The sequence below is a fragment of the Aotus nancymaae genome, unplaced genomic scaffold, assembly GCF_030222135.1.
Source record: "Aotus nancymaae isolate 86718 unplaced genomic scaffold, 86718_ANA_hifiasm-v0.15.2.pri h1tg000017l, whole genome shotgun sequence".
Lineage (NCBI taxonomy): Eukaryota > Metazoa > Chordata > Mammalia > Primates > Aotidae > Aotus > Aotus nancymaae.
The window spans coordinates 14,626,948-14,644,026 of record NW_026988429.1 but is presented as its reverse complement, the minus strand read 5'-3'; the positions used below and the strand labels follow the sequence as shown (position 1 = coordinate 14,644,026).

Genomic DNA, 17,079 nt, shown 5'->3' with positions numbered 1-17,079 from the left:
TTTGGAATACTGATTCTCCTTTCAAAACTTCCAGGTAGAAAACAGGTTAGAAATCTCCTTTAAAATCAGTTTCTCTTACATTTCAAGGAAAATTCTAGCACATTGTTTCTACACGCTAAGAATTATCTTGGGGAAGTGCTAGGAAATAAGCATGAGCTTACCTTGCTGTTACATCTCTCACCCCAAAGTGAAGGGTTTGTCAAATCTGGGTTGAAGATGTGAAAAAACTGGTCCTGCCAGCTCACCTTCATTTTCCAAAGTTTCATGTCTCACATCAAGATGATACCTTTTAAATATTGTCAAGAGCTTGGCATTGATCCATTGCTAAAAAATAAGAGAGAACGGGGAGTGTAGAAAACAAATAGCACATATCACTTTGGGATGAATTCTAGACTTTTTCATAGTACAGTAAGTCCTCAATGTTGTGGATAGGTTCTTGGAAACTGTGACTTTGTTAAGCAAAATGACATATAATGAAATCAGTTCTTTTTGTCTTATCAATATAATAGCAAAATGATTTCGAAAGCAAGGTTGTTCATAATTCAAAGACCTGCTGTGCATTCATTTCACTTAAAGTCTCAGTTTCCAAGAACCTATTGGCCACATTGAAGACTTACTGTATTCATCTCTCATGCTGCCATTTACTCACTGAATGCTAGCAAGGGAGATAGAGGGTTTTTTTTTTCTCCCCAGAGAATGAATTAAATCAGAGGCATTGATACAGCTCTCTTTCACACAGTTGTTCAATACCACCATTGAAACGTCTGTAAAGACAGAAAATCTGCGACAGCGCCTGGACATACTACTAGAACAAACTCTCCTAACTGCTTATGTCAATGTTTCAAGAGGACTTTTTGAACAACATAAACTCATCTATAGCTTTATGCTCTGTGTTGAGATTATGTGTCAGCAAGGAACTCTAACTGATGCTGAATGGAATTTCTTTCTCCGAGGTTCTGCAGGATTGGAAAAGGTAACTATTTCCCACTTAGATGATGATTGATATGGTTTGGCTGTGTCGCTACCCAAATCTCATTTTGAATTGTAGCTCCCATAATTCCCATGTGCTGTAGGAGGGACCTGTTGGGAGATAATTGAATCATGGGAGCAGTTTCTCCCATACTGTTCTCGTGGTAGTGAATTAGTCTCATGAGACCTGATGGTTTTATAAGAGAAAACCTCTTTCGCTTCATTTTCTTTTTTTTTTTTGTTTTTTTGTTTTTTTGTTTTTTTTTATTGCATTTTAGGTTTTGGGGTACATGTGAAAAACATGCAAAGTTGTTGCATAGGTGCATTCATGGCAGTGTGATTTGCTGCCTCCCTCCCCCTCACCCATATCTGGCATTTCTCCCCATGCTATCCCTCCCCAACTCCCCCCCCCACTGTCCCCCCCACTCCCCCGCAACAGACCCCCGTGTATAGTGCTCCTCTCCCTGTGTCCATGTGTTCTCCTTGTTCAACACCCTCCCATGAGTGAGAACATGTGGTGTTTGGTTTTGTGTTCTTGTGTCAGTTTGCTGAGAATGATGGTTTCCAGGTTCATCCATGTCCCTACAAAGGACGCGAACTCCTCATTTTTAATGGCTGCATAATATTCCATGGTGTATATGTGCCACATTTTTCCTGTCCAGTCTATCATCGATGGGCATTTGGGTTGGTTCCAGGTCTTTGCTATTGTAAACTGTGCTGCAATGAACATTCGTGTGCATGTGTCCTTATAGTAGAACCATTTTCATTCTCTCTCACCTGCTGCCATGTAAGATGTGCCTTTCGCCTTCTGCCATGATTGTGAGGCCTCCCTAGCCACCTGGAACTGTGAGTCCATTAAACCTCTTTTTCTTTATAAATTACCCAGTCTCAGGTATATCTTCATTAGCAGCATGAAAACAGACCGATGCAACAATCATTAGTCTAGATAGAGCCCACAAGCACCTATCAGTGCTCTGTGGTGACTCTGGTGGCTGAAGGTCATAAATTTGGCTGTGTGGCCCAGTGGAGGGGAACTGGGGTCAGGAGACCCAGGTTATAACTCAGCTCTGCCTCCAACTAGCTGTGTAATGTATCATTTAACCTCTGTATGGGGCACTGTCCTCATCTATCAAAAAGGAATGTTGGGAGTAACCAGTGAGCTAGTAGAAGTGAACATGTTTTGTAAAGCTGACCTTCTTACAAATATAAAGAGCTAAAATCCAACAAAAGTTGTAATTCACAGACTTAGCAATAGTTTTTTAAAAACCATGACCCTCTCTTGCCTGGAGATATTTTTCATTATAAAGCATGGGAAGTGACAAAATAACTTGATTGTCACTTTCTATAATATGAGTTCTGCTGCAGTTCCCTTCTTCATATTCATCTGCTTATCCTGCTTGCTCCAGTCCCTTAAAGTGGCTTAATCCACACACATACCACAAACTAGTGGCCCACAAATTTAAAGAAAATTCAGATAAGCAAAACATAGATTTCCAGAAGGTGGCAACAAAAACAAAAGGTGGGGGAGATGCCCGGGTCTGCAACTGGAGACTGGCTGGCGTGAGCAGAAGTTGGTATTTCCAGGATCAAACCACAACAGTTAGAGTTTAAGGACAAACAGAAAACAACTGGAACCAATACACAAAGCTTGAAGCATCTGCAGGTTTCTATCACATGTGGACAAGGTAAATGGATTTCTGGAAATTGAGGTCTCCAGGCTATTATCATTGGCGATATTCAGTCTAGACAAGTAATGTTTTTAAATGATGATGTTTTGAAGCAGGCATGTCCAATCTTTTGGCTTCCCTGGGCCACACTGGAAGAAGAATAATTCTCTTGGGCCACACATAAAATACACTAACACTAACGATAGCTGATGAGCTTAAAGAAAAAACAATCTCAAAAAAATCACATCATGTTTTAAGAAACTTTACAAATTTGTATTGGGCCACATTCAAAACCATCCTGGGCTACATGTGGCCTGTGGGCTGTTGGTTGGACAAGAATTTTTATTTTTTATTTTTGAAATGGAGTCTCACTCTGTCACCGAAGCTGTGCAGTGGTGTGATCTTGGCTCACTGCAACCTTTACCTCTCAGGTACAAGCAATTCTCTGCCTCCACCTCCCGAGTAGCTGAGATTACAGGTGCACACCACCATGCCCAGCTAATTTTTGTATTTTTAGTAGAGATGGGGTTTCACCATCTTGGCCAGGCTGGTCTTGAACTCCTGACCTCATGATCCGCCCACCTCGGCCTCCCAAAGTGCTGGGATTACAAGGTGTGAGCCACCACACCCAGCCGACAAGCTTTTTTTAAAGCATTTTCTCTTAATGCTAGGAATCTAAAAAATGATGCTAGTATATAATAGCATACCCAGAAAACTTTACATGAAATCTATTTTCTGGAAAATTCATTAAAATTTACATGAGTGATTTGTTTTACAACAAGTGACCAGTGATTTGTTTTACAGATTCTTATTAGAGATCAAAATACGGCAAAACCACTCAGAATTGTGTACTAGAAATTTGGAAATGCCTATGAACTTTAACTAATATAAGAGTCTTTGAAAGGTTTATCTGGGATCAAGATGTAACTCAGGGAAATGCCACCTCCAGCATTACAGTGTGAGGATCTTCAACCTGCTCCCCAGCAAACCTGTTGAAAATTATATAAGCATCATTTAAAGTATCTGGAAATGGTCTTGGTCACATATAGCAAATGAATAAACATTTATTTGAGAAAATTTACTAAAGGTTCAGTAAGGAGAGCAAGAGTCTGTGGTCTTTGAACCTAGACCCACTCCCTCCCTTCCTGCTCCCAGCTTAGTGAGATAGAAACTGCACTCCAGACTGATGCAGCTAAGAGCACAGGACTCCTGCCTACTCCCTGCTGCCAGTTAAAGGGCCATATTCCTGAGGAGGACAGGACTTCAGCATTTCTCATCCTGCCCACAGCTACCTACTGCTAAGGATAAGTTCCTGTTGAGTATAGCCAGAAGGTGGGGCTGCCTTCTTCCACCCAGCCCCCACTGGGAGACTGGGGCTCTGTGTTCAGTGCATCATCACTGTTTTCCCAGCTCCTAAAATAGTAGTTCCTCAATGGCAGAGGCAAGCTGAGGAGACCTGAGGCTACTGTCTTCCCACCCATGGCATACTCAGCTCCTAGAGCTAAAATATGACTCGGTAAAAAGTGTAGCCTTGTCATGCCGCTGGCTTGGAGATTTTGCCTGAGTGGGAGAAGCAGACTATAAAAAAGAAAGTTCCTTATCTCCTCACAGGTAACTGACTTCATTTCCAACAGAGTATGAAAAAGTTTAAGCCTAATGATGCTCTCTAAAACAATAAAGATTGTAGTGAACAGCTTTTGAAAAATTGATGAAATTACTGGACAGAGAGACAAAGCTATAAGCCAGCTCATTTGCCAGAGATAACTTAGGAGAAGACACTGAGAGAGAGGTCTGCCAAAGACCAGAAGAAAACCCAAACACTGATCTCGGCAACTCCTTCAAAGGCTCCCAACTTTGAATGTTGTAGTCTGAGGAGAAATGTGTGTCCCCAAGAGCACTGTTAAAAATTTCAGGGCAATCAGCCCACTCTTAGTGGTGCTTAGCAGCTAGATGCAGTCAGGGAAAGAAACTACCAAAAAGAGCCCTGAAAAAACTATAATCATCTCAGGGTAACTGTGGTCATTCCTAAGGCTGCACCGCTTGAGAAGCAACATTAGAGGCTTCAAGCTGTGCAGGGGTTGTGGGGAGACTCCACTAAAATAATCCAGTCAGTTGTTAAACAAATAAGCAAGTTTAAACAAAATAATCCAGTCAGTTGTTAAACAAATAACAAGCCTTTGGGGAGGGGGTGCATGCTTAGAGTTGCAACAATGCATTACAGGTTGCATATGGGCCCAGAAGTGTTTCGGATTTTGAGTTTTTTTCAGTTTTTGGAATATTTCCATTGTATTTACTGGTTAAATTATACATGCTACAACATGGATGAATCTCAAAAACACTAAGCTAAGAAGTCCATCACAAAAGCCCACATATAATATAATTTGATTTACATGAAGTGCCCATAATAGGTAAATATATAGAGACAGTAAGTAGTTTAGCAGTTGCTTAGGGTTGAAGGGATGGGATTAAAGGGGAGTAAAAGCTAAAGTGTACACAGTATCTTTTTGAGAAATTAAATGTTCTAAATTGTAATGGTGGTTGTACGTATCTGTGAATATATTAAAATCATTGGGTTATATACTTCAAATGGATGAATTGCTTAGTATGTGAATGATACCTCAATAAACCTGTTTTTAGACATAGTAAGGAACCTCAGGCAAATATTCAGGAAATTTTAAAGAACTAGTTTCAGTCTTACAATCACAGCTGTTTCTCTGTCTCTTTTAAAACTGTTTGCCCATATACAAGTACTTCATGGAATATTGCCAGATGGCATAATACTTCTCCCAGAAGTTTCTAAGAATATCTAAAATAGTTAAACAAACACTTATCACAGCTGGAATAAGGTTGGCATTTGTCTTGCTACTGATACTGTTCCATACTCAGCTTTCTGTATCTCCTAGGGGTGAGAACATCTGGGAATCCCATTTGGAGACTAGTTCTCTAAAGAAAAATTATTCTCTAGAGAAAAATTATTAAGCATAGGAACATTTGATGAGTGGGGAAAGATTGATGTAGGGTGTTGGAAAACAGGCTGAAAGTGGCAGATTTAGTTGATCAGCTTTGTTTTCTGTAAATGTCAATCTGAAAAGTTTTTAGCAGCTATACTTCTGTGCAAAGGTCCAAAATTAGAATTGATTCAACACCATTGCTATTTCACCATATTGTATTACTTTTCCTAGGAAAATGATTATTTTAACATACTATTAGAGCTTGATTTTTCACTTGGACAAGGTGAAAGATTATTTTGGATTGCCTTTGTGAATATTCATTTTTTTTCTGTCTTCAAATAGGAACGCCCACCTAAGCCTGAAGCTCCCTGGCTGCTTACTGCTACATGGTTTGCATGCTGTGACTTGGAAGAATCATTTCCAGTTTTTCATGGACTTACCCAAAATATATTGTCACATCCTATTTGCATATGCTTAGGTAACGTGACAAAAAGAATCTGCTTGAATCCTAATCTTAACGTTTTCTTTAACCTCTTCTGCACTGTCAATACTTTTCACTAGGAACTTCCTTCATTTCTAAGAAACTGTGAATTATTTGTTTTCACAATTTCTTGAGTTGACTTCTCGGCCTATGACTTTTCAATATTTCATGATTACTATTTTATATATATATATATACACATACATATATTTTGTGTATATATATATGTATATTTGAGAATACAAATATACATTTGTGTATTGCTTTAGCTGCATCCCATAAGTTTTTTTTAACTTTTTATTGAAGGATAACATACATCTAGAAAAGTGTGCAAATCAAAATTATACAATTTGATTAACTATCACAAAGCCATCATCCAGATCAAGAAATAGAACAGTACCGGCAGAATCCCCTTATTCTCTCTCCCTTCTCTCTTCCTCAAAGGTGACAACTACTCTGAATTATAACATTATGTATTAATTTTTCCCTACAAGTTTTAATATATAGCCCTTTCAATTCTAAAACTACACTTTTTAGTTCAAAACCATTTTAGGATTTAGGGGGCTACCTTTTTATTGTTTATAATTTAATTGCATTATGGAAATTTTACTCATGGTTCTTATGAAATTGACTCTTTGGAATTATATACACTTCCTTTGCAGCCTGGCACATGTTTCATTTATATAAAATATTCCATGCATGTCATTTCTTGAATGCAAGTTTCCATATGTGACCTTTAGTTCGAACATGCTAATTGTGGTATTTATCTTACTAATGTTTTTATATTTGATGTATCACATTCTAAGAGAGCTATATTAAGGTATACCACTATGATTGGCAATTTTCCTTTGTAATTTTGGAATTTTTCCCGTTCTAATTGTGAAACTATGCCAGTATATAAAAGTAGATTTAGAGTTAAGTTCTTAATTGTTCCTTTTTATTAAAAAATATTCCTCTTCACTTTTTAATGCTTTTTGCCTTAAATATATTTCCTTTTTTAATTTATTATTTTTATTTTTGAATCAGGGAGTATATGTGCTGGTTTGTTACATGGGTATATTGCATGCTGGGGAAGTTTGGGCTTCCAGTGATCTCATTGCCCAGGTAGTGAACATGGCACTCAATAAGCAGGTTTTCAACCGTTGCTGCCTCCCTCCATCTCCTCTTTTGGAGTCCTCAGTGTCTATTGTTCCATCCTTTGTTTCTGTGTGTACCCAACGTTTAGCTCCCACTTATAAGTGAGACCATACAGTATTTGATTTTCTGTTTCTATATTAATTCACTTAGGACAGTGGCCTCTAGCTATATCCATGTTGCTGCAAAGGACATAATTTCATTCATTTTATGGTTACATAGTATTCCATGTGTCTATGTATCACATTTTCTTTGTCCAGTTCACTGTTGATGGGCACCTAGGTTAATTCTATGTCTTTGCTGTTATGAATAGTGCTGCATTAAACATATGAGTGCAGGTGTCTTTTGGCAGAATGATTTATTTTCCTTTGGGTATATACCTAGTAATGGGATTGTGGGTTGAACGACAGTTCTATTTTCAGCTTTTTGAGAGATTTTCAAACTGCTTTTCACAGAGGCTGAACTAATTTGTATTCTCAGCAACAGTATGCAAGCATTCTCTTTTCTCCATAACCTTGCCAACATCTATGATTTTTTGACTTTTTAATAATAGCCATTCTGACTGGTGTAAGATGGTGTCTCATTGTGGTTTTGATTTGCATTTCTCTGATGATTAGTTATGTTGAGCATTTTTTCGTATGTTTGTTGGCAGCTTGTATGTCTTCTTTTGAGAAGTGTCTGTTCATGTTCTTTGCCCAGTTTTTAATGGGCTTACTTACTTTTTGTTGATTTAAGTTCTTTATAGATTCTGAATATTAGTTCTTTGTGAGATGCATAGCTTGCAAATATATTCTCCCATTCTGTACATTGTCTGTTCACTCAATTGATATTTTCTTTTGCGTTTCATCCAGAAGCTCTTTAGTTTAAATCCCATTTGTCTATTTTTTATTTTGTTGCATTTGCTTTTGGACTCTGCATCATAAATGCTTTGCCTAGACCAATGACTAGAAGAGTATTTTCTAGATTTTCTAGGATTTTCATAGGTTGAGGTCTTACTTCAACGTTGAGTTCATTTTTGTATATGGTGAGAGATAGGGGGTCCAGTTTCATTCTTCTGCATATAGCTAGCCAATTTTCCCAGCTCATTTATTGACTAGAATATCCACTCCACGTTATTTTTGTTCACTTTGTCGAAGATGAGTTGGTTGTAGGTGTGTGGCTTTGTTCAGGGGTCTCTATTCTGTTCCATTGGTCCATATGTCTACTTTTATACCAGTATCATGTTGGTTTGGTTACTGTAGTCTTGTAGTATATTTACATGTTGGATAATGTGATGCCTCTGGCTTTCTTCTTTTTTACTAGGATTGTCTTGGCTGTCTGGGCACATTTTTTGTTTCATGTGAATTTTAGAATAGTTTTTCCTAATTCTGTGGGCAATGACATTGGTAATTTGGTAGGAATAGCATTAAATATGCAGACTACTGTGGATGGTATAGTCATTTTAACAATGTTGATTCTTCCAACCCATAAGTGTGAGATGTTTTTCCCTTTGTTTGTATCATCCTTTCTTTCAGCAGTGTTTTGTAGTTACTCTTATAGAGATTTTTCACTTCCTTGGTTAGATGTATTCCTAGATATTTTCTGTGGCTATTTTAAATGGAATTGCATTCTTTATTTGTTCCTCAACTTAAACATTATTGGTGTATAGAAATGCTACTGATTTTTGTACATTCACTTTATATCAGAAGACTTTGTTGAAGTCATTTATCAGGTCTAGGAGTTGTTTGGTAGAATTCTTAGGATTTTCTAGGTACAGAATCATATTGTTAGTGAAGAGAGATACTTTGACTTCTTCTTTTCCTATTTGGATAAATTTCCTTCTCCTGCCTGGTTGCTTTGACTAGGACTTCCAGTACTACATTGAATAGGAGTGGTGAGAGTAGACATCTATGTCTTGTTTTAGTTCTTACAAGGGAATGCTTCCAGCTTTTGCCCTTTCAGTATAATGTTGTCTGTGGGTTTGTCATTGATGGTTCTCATTATTTTGAGTTATGTTCCTTCTATGCCTAGTTTGTTGAGGATTTTTATCATAAAGAGATGTTGAATTTTATCAAATGCTTTTCCTCATCTATTGAGGTGATCATATGGTTTTGTTTTTAGTTCTGCTTATGAAGTGAATCACATTTATTGATTTGCATATGTTGAATCATCCTTGCATCCCAGGAATAAAGCTCACTTGATTATGATGAATTAACTTTTTGATATGCTGCTGAATTCAGTTTGTTAGTATTTTGTTGAAGATTTTTGGGTCTATTTTCATCAGGGATATTGGTCTTTAGTTTTCTTTTCTTGTTGTGTCTGTGCCAGATATTGCTATTAGGATGATGCTAGCTTCATAGAATGAGATAGTGAGGAGTCTCTCTGCCTCAATTTTTTGGGATAGTTTCAGTGGAATTGGTACCAGCTCTTCTTTGCACATCTGGTACAATCTGGTTGTCCAGGGTTCCCCCCGCGCCACCCCACCCTGCCCATTGATTGCTTGGGTGGTAGGTTTTTATTCCTGATTCAATTTCATTACTCATGATTAATCTGTTCAGGATTTTTGTTTTTTTCTGGTTCAATCTTGGGAGATTGTATGCTTCCAGGAATTGATCCATTTCTCTAGATTTTTCTAGTTTGTGTGCATAGAGATAGAGGCATATCATAGTACCCTCTGAAGATCCTTTATATTTCTGGAGGATAGTTTGTGATGTCACTTTTGTTATTTCTGATTATGCTCATTAGGATCTTCTCTCTTTTTTTCCTTGTTAATCTAGCTGTGGTCTATCAATCTTGTTTATCCTTTCGAGAAACCAACTTTTTGTTTCATTGATCCTTTGTATGGTTTTTGAGGTCTCAATTTTGTTCAGTTCTGCTCTGATTGTAGTTCTTTTATTTCTTCTGCTAGCTTTTGTTTTTGTTGTTTTTTTTATTGCATTTTAGGTTTTGGGGTACATGTGAAGAACATGCAAGATTGTTGCATAGGTACACACATGGCAGTGTGATTTGCTGCCTTCCTCCCCTTCACCTATATCTGGCATTTCTCCCCATGCTATCTCTCCCCAACTCCCCACCCTCCTGCTGTCCCTCCCCTATTTCCCCCCAACAGACCCCAGTGTGTAGTGCTCCCCTCCCTGTGATCATGTGTTCTCATTGTTCAACACCCACCTATGAGTGAGAACAGGCGGTGTTTGATTTTCTGTTCTTGTGTCAGTTTGCTGAGAATGATGGTTTCCAGGTTCATCCATGTCATGGGCCCCCAATTTCTTCTGGCTTATAAGGTTTGTGCTGAATAATCTGATGTTAGTCTGATAGGTTTCCCTTTATAAGCAATATGACCCTTTTCTCTAGATACCTTTAAAGTTCTTTCTTTCATATGGACTTTGGTTAGTCCTACAACTGTGTGCCTTGGGGATGGTCATCTTGTGTAGTATCTTATAGGAGTTCTCTGAATTTCTTGTATTTGCATGTCAAACTCTCTAGCAAGATTGGGGTAAATTTTCCTCAATTATATCCTCAAATATGTTTTCCAAGTTGCTAACTCTCTTTCCTTCTCTCTCAAGAATGCCAATAAGTCATAGGTTTGGTCACTTTACATAATCCCATATTTCTCAAAGGCTTTGTTCATTTTTTCAATTCTTTTTTACTTTTGTCTGACTGGGTCATTTTGACAGACTGGTCTTCAAGCTCTGAAAGTCTTTCTTTTGCCTGGTCTAGTCTATTGTTAAGGCTTTCATATGTATTTTGAAATTCCTGATATGAATTTTTCAATTCCAGAACTTCTGTTGGTTCCTTCTTAATATAGCTATGTTGTCTTTCATAACTTAGATCAATTTTCTGGCTTCTTTGTGGGATTTCAACTTCCTCTTGGATCTCATTGAGTTTCCTTGCCATCCATATTCTGAATTCTATATCTGTCATTTCAGACATTTCATTCTGGTTAGGATCCATTGCTTGGGAGCTAGTGAGATCCTTTGGAGGTGATGAAACATTCTGGCCTTTTGTATTGCTGGGGTTCTGCACTGGTTACTCATCTGAGAGAGCTGATACTTCTCTTTTATTTTTTTAAATTTGCTTTCATTTGGATGGGACTTTTTGTTTACTCTTTTTCCCTTGGGGGTATGACTGTGGTGTATATTATGTATGATTAATTGGCTTCATTTCTAGATGCTTTCAGAGTGCCAACTCTGTACAGATTCCTTGGTTCCAAATAGGTTCATGCAGTGGCTTTTTCAGAAGTTGCTTGTTGTAGCAATGTAATTTTATTTGGTGGTATAATTCAGGATGCAATCTAGTAGATGGTGCTTAAGAGTAAGAAATGATGGGTACAAGCAGGGGTGGAGGCACTCTAAAAATACAAAAAGCACCTCCGCAAAGCACATTCACCTTCAGTAGGGTGGAGCTGCTGAAGAAGCTTGAGACACAGGCTCTTTCAGCCCACATTCCCCAGGCCCCAATGTGAAAATCATTTCCAAATCCATGACAGGGCACTGAGAAGAGGGGTGGCAGAGCAAGTGTAAGCCCCTCTCCATGTCCATTCCCAGGCTTTGGTGGTACAGCCTTCAGTGGCTGGCACTGCACTCACGTTTTCTTTTATCCAAGGGGTTTTGGTGGGCTGTACTCTCCCCTCCCTTAGGGACAGTCTGCATGAAGGGTTAGATCTCCAGGGGAAGGGAGTCTGCCTCTCTCCCACTCTTCAGAGCTGGTGGGGCACTGTTCCCCAACTGACCAAGGAAGCAGGCTGGGACACCTCATAATGACCCATGCAGACCAGTTCTAGTTTGCAAAGCTGTCTCTGACTGCAAGTCTTGCCCTCTGGGAAAAGCCTCAGCTTTAGCAGCTCTCCTCCCACTCCAGTCCTGTGAGAGAGAATAATACCAGCACCTATTACTGGGGCAGTCTTCACATTCACTGCTCAATTCTGCCTGGGAGGACCCTTCTCCCCTTCCAAAACATTCAATCTCACCTAAGACTAAAATGCTTGCTATGGATACTGCTGCCAGGTCACCAAACAATGGCTCTAAACTCTCAAAATGGTGCCACCCATGGGCTTGCACCCTGAGAGGGTAGAGCCCCTCTCAGGTGAGGAGCATGGACAAGAAGCTGTGAGGAATGTGATCCACTCAAGTATCAGTGTCATAGTAGCCCATAGCAAGGCATTGGGTATTGCCCTAGATATGTGTAGGAGAGCCTTGGTCCCCTGTCCCTGCTTGGCTGGGTGGCAGCAGCAGCCACAATAGCCCAAACTCAGGCCAACAATTGGGCATAGCTCAGCACTGCGTTCTCAAAATGGTACCTTGGGCCTTCGAACAGGAAGGGCGGGTCACTGCCCAGGCAGGCAGCATGAGCAAGAAGCTGCGGGGAGTGTGTTTCATACATCTGTCTCATAGCAGCCTGCTACAGAGCTGTGAGTATTGTCCTAGATATGAGTAGGATGATCTGGTCTCCCTGTTCTTCCTTAGCCAAGCAGAGGCTACAGCCACATCAGTCTAAATTCAGCAAAGCATGGGGCTCAGCCCAGCATTAAACTCTCAAAAGGGTACCTTGGGCCTGGGGCTAAAGAGGGTGGGGCACCACTCAGGCAAGCAGCATAAGCAGGAAGCTGTGGGAAGTGTGGCCTACTCATAACAGTCTCAACAGCAGCTCATAACAGGGTAGCAAGTACCCTCTAGGGGATGTATGATGTGCCTGTTGTGCCTCTCCCTCCCTGGAGCAGCACAGTGGCTGCAGCTGTGTCTGTAAATCCCTAAGATCTGGGTTCTCAAAATGGCACCCAGCTGAGACTGCTCCAGGCTCAGATTCCTGTGGGATTCTGTGTGGGTTCTCTTTCTGGAGCAATGTCTCTATACAATCTTTAGGTCATATGTCAGGCACAAGACCCTAGTGGATTAAGGGTTTCTCCTGTAGCCAAGATCATAAAAGCCTGTTTTGGAGCTCCAGGGATTTCTCTCTTACTGTTTCCCTGCATCCAGGAGCATCTCCCAGTTCTCAGTCAGTTCCTGGCTGGGCAAGCTAACTTGAACCCTCTCCTTACTTACTTCTGGTACTTCATGTCTCTTCTCTAATGAATCCAAGCATTCTCTCCTAGATTACCTGTTTGAAATATGAGTAACTACTTACTATTCTGGCTCTTCTCTATGGAAGCAGCACACAATACCTGCATCTAGTCAGCGATCCTGACATAAAACCTCAAAATACATTTTCTAATATTAATATTATTAGAGCAAACCTCTCTTCGTCAACACTCCCACTCTATATATTTCTACACTCTTTACTTTCCGTTTTTTGTGTGTCATCATCATGCTTTTGCTGTATCTTAGTAGGATTTTGTAGTTTTGAGGAGCATGAAAGTCTTTCCTTTAACAGGCAAATTTTAATCTTATTATATTTATTATGATTATTGATTTATTTCAGTTCTTCTTGACTTGGGGAAATTTCCATTTGACAATGTCTAGAAACACTTTTGTTTGCCACAACTGGGGTGGTGCTACTGGCATCTAGTGGGTAGAGACCAGAGATGCTGCTATACATCCTACAATGCGCAAAACAACCGTCCACAACAAATAACTACAGCTTCCAAAATGTCAGTATTAGTAAAGTTAAGAAACTCTAATCTAATTGGACCTATACTGGTCATCTTTATTTTGGGACATATTTTTCTTGCCAGCTTTTTCTTTGCTTCCTTTTTTCTTCTTTCTTCTTCCTTTCTTTTAATCCTTTCTTTTTTCTTTCCTTCCTTCCTTCTTCAGGTGGGTCATCCACACTCTTTTCATTTTCTCCTCTACTGATTTGAAATTCTATTTTTATTTTTTGGTAATTACTCTTATACTTCTAATATGAATATTTATTTAACTAAGTGTACCCAGCAAGGGTGATGGTTTAAAGGCTGCATGAACCAGAATTTCTAAGATTCTAATATATTTATTGGATTTCTAAATGAAGACTGAGGGGGAAAAGCTTTTCAATAAATGCATCAACTTATTGAAGAGTTTCCCCCCTAGTCTTTTGTCCCCCCTAGTAAAAAAATTTTTTATATTATGCACCAGTTAAATGAGACATCTACAGGTAGAGGTAGAGGTAGAACACAAAAAGAAAAATTCTCATAGGAGAAACCCAGAGCTGGACAGTTAGGGACAGACCCAAAACAGAAAGGGATAGATGGAGCCTCATATACATAAAGGCAAAAGGACAGGAAGGGTGTGGAGGTTGAAAAGCAAAATAATTATAGGGACAACTCATAATTTTTTAATAAAATGCTCCATGTGTTATCTATGTCCTTGAAACTAAAATTTCAACAATTAAAAAAACTTTCCTGCTTTTATGTGTTAGATTTCAAGGTTTATCCCAGAAATGCTATAGACTTATGAAGGTTTGTACATGTTTGATAGAATGGCTGGCATTCTAAAAGTGAACTTTAGATCTTTGCAAGTGATGTTTAATATTTAATTCCATTGTCAATCTTACCTTCAGAAACTTCCTAATTGCCTTAATGTTTCATCTTTCATGATTTCTAAGTGTTTCATGTCCTATTAGTTGGGAGTTATCATTTAAAATACACATTATTAGGCCAGGCGCAGTGGCTTACGCCTGAAATCCTAGCACTTTGGGAGGCCGAGGCAGGTGGATTGCCTCAGCTGAGGAGTTGGAGACCAGCCTGGCCAATATGGTGAAACCTGGTCTCTCCGAAAATACAGAAAAATAGCCTGGTGTGGTGGTGCACACCTGTAGTCCCAACTACTCAGGAGGCTGAAGCTGGAAAATTGCTTGAACCTGGGAGGCAGAGGTTGCAGTGAGCTGAGATTGCACCACTGTACTCCTGACTGGGCAACAGAGTGAGACTCTGTCTCCAAATAAATAAATAAATAAAGCATTATTAGATCCCATCTTATAATGCATATTTTATGCATTATTTTCTCCCATCTTAGCTAGAGTCCTAATGCTTACACAATAAATAATGAGAACCTCACTGGAAAAGTTGTCCTTTTGCAATACATGCTTCTGCTACCTGGTTTTCAGAATAATGCAAACACCTTTAACTAAAGAGTAATGTGGTGTGGTATGCCTTGTGATCTCATACCTTGTAATTGTCTATATTCCACAGATAAATTAGAAGTTTTGCAAAGATGAACACTACCCCAAGGCCATGGTCAGAAGTGTCACCAAATTTTTGTGTCACTAGCTTTCTGATTGCTATGATTAAGCCCCCAGAGGAGAGCCCCTGCAGACAAGCTAGAGAAAGTTGTTTTCTAGCCTGAAATGCAAGCCAACAATTGTGCCTAATGGCCAACCCAAGAAACCTGTTTCCTCACTGGAGAACACATTAGTTATTTTGGCTTTCTGAAAGGGTTATGTCACATGCACTCTGTACCTACAGAAATTTCAGTGCTAATTCTTAGTACCTTTTATAACCATTGTAAAAGCTAACTATGATTTTAATCTTCATATAAGATACAAATTCATTTCTTATAAATATTCTATAGCCAGGGAGCAGGGAATGATATATTGTTTATTAGGGCATAATGTAAATATGTCAATATATTCAGCTATTATTTATATTGTTCAAATTATATATGCCAGAATTTTAAGTTTACTTCATTTGTCATAGACTGATGTTATTTTTTTCTTGCCTTTTCTTCTACCTCCAACAGTGACTATTTGACATATCTTTATGCTATTTTCTGGCACACGAGGGTTTATTTTCTAATGAATTTGTTATTTTAAATAATATAAGAATCTACTTTGTCCCATTTAATTATATTTGCTTTGAATTCTAGTTAACTCAATATTAACTCTTATCACTTCGATCTTTTCACTCACATTTGCTTAAGTATCTCTATGCATCCTTTTTATTTTTAACCTTTCTATTATTTTGTTTTGTTTTCATTTTTTTGTAAGTGGTTTGCTGCTGTTTTCTGATTACATTTTAAATTATTTACTTTTTTAATTAGGTTGGGTAGCAGGGAGACTGATGTATTTAGAGTGTACTTGTGGTTAAAACTGTTAGTAAATACAGAGATATTGTTAAATTACCAAACATAATTTAATTTCAAAGTCAAAACAAATCTAATTAAATTATCTTTTTAAATTGTGTTTCCAGGATCTTTTGAGACATATATTAACCCACAGGAATGGGAAGGCTATTGTAAAATGAAACACAAAGAGAAACACATGAGACAGGAAAAGGAGGCCACACACCAGGATCCTTGGAGTGCAGGATTGAGCTCTTTCCATAAGCTCATTCTTATTAAATGTTGTAAAGAAGAAAAGGTAGGACATTTTTTTAAATTGAAGGACTATGTTACAATTATTTCTACTAAAGCTCACTAGCCAGTTATGATTTATAAATTTATTTGAGAGTAACAATGGCCAAGTTCAAGAGATGACTCAAAAAAATGAAACATGGTTCTTTGTTACTGGAACATAATGTGTTATATAGAGAATCATGAAGGAGAGCCAGCCAGGGCCATGGTTATCCTTTCCCTGGTGTGTGCCATTAGAGTACCGTGCTCTCTGCTGGAGGGATAGGGTCTGTTGGGAAGCTTTAGAAGGGAAATAATGGGCCTTTCAGATCTTGATAACAACGAAGAGGAGACTTTGAAGGGCACAAAGCCATAGTTACCAGGACCTGTTTGAAGATAAAAGAAATTATGGCAGCCTGAATTAAGACAGAAATAGTAGATTAGAGAGATGAAGGGGCGCATGGAGATGAGGCAATTGATGTGGCTCCCAGTTTCTGTTTGCATGCCAAAGGGGATAGTTGTGCCAACAACTAAGCAAATGTGAAAGGAGTAATATGTGAGAGAAAGACGCTGTTGATTCTACAGCTATCAGAGTGGATAGCAGTCTGGAAGTCAGCTCATATGGAAGTAGGAAACTGTAGAGAGATATGTGAATTAGA

The 17,079-nt window shown here is 38.7% G+C and overlaps 1 pseudogene; it reads left to right on the top strand.

Annotated features, from left to right (window-relative positions):
- Positions 1-17,079, top strand: part of LOC110568659 (dynein axonemal heavy chain 6-like) — a 322,799-nt pseudogene that overhangs the window by 241,964 nt on the left and 63,756 nt on the right.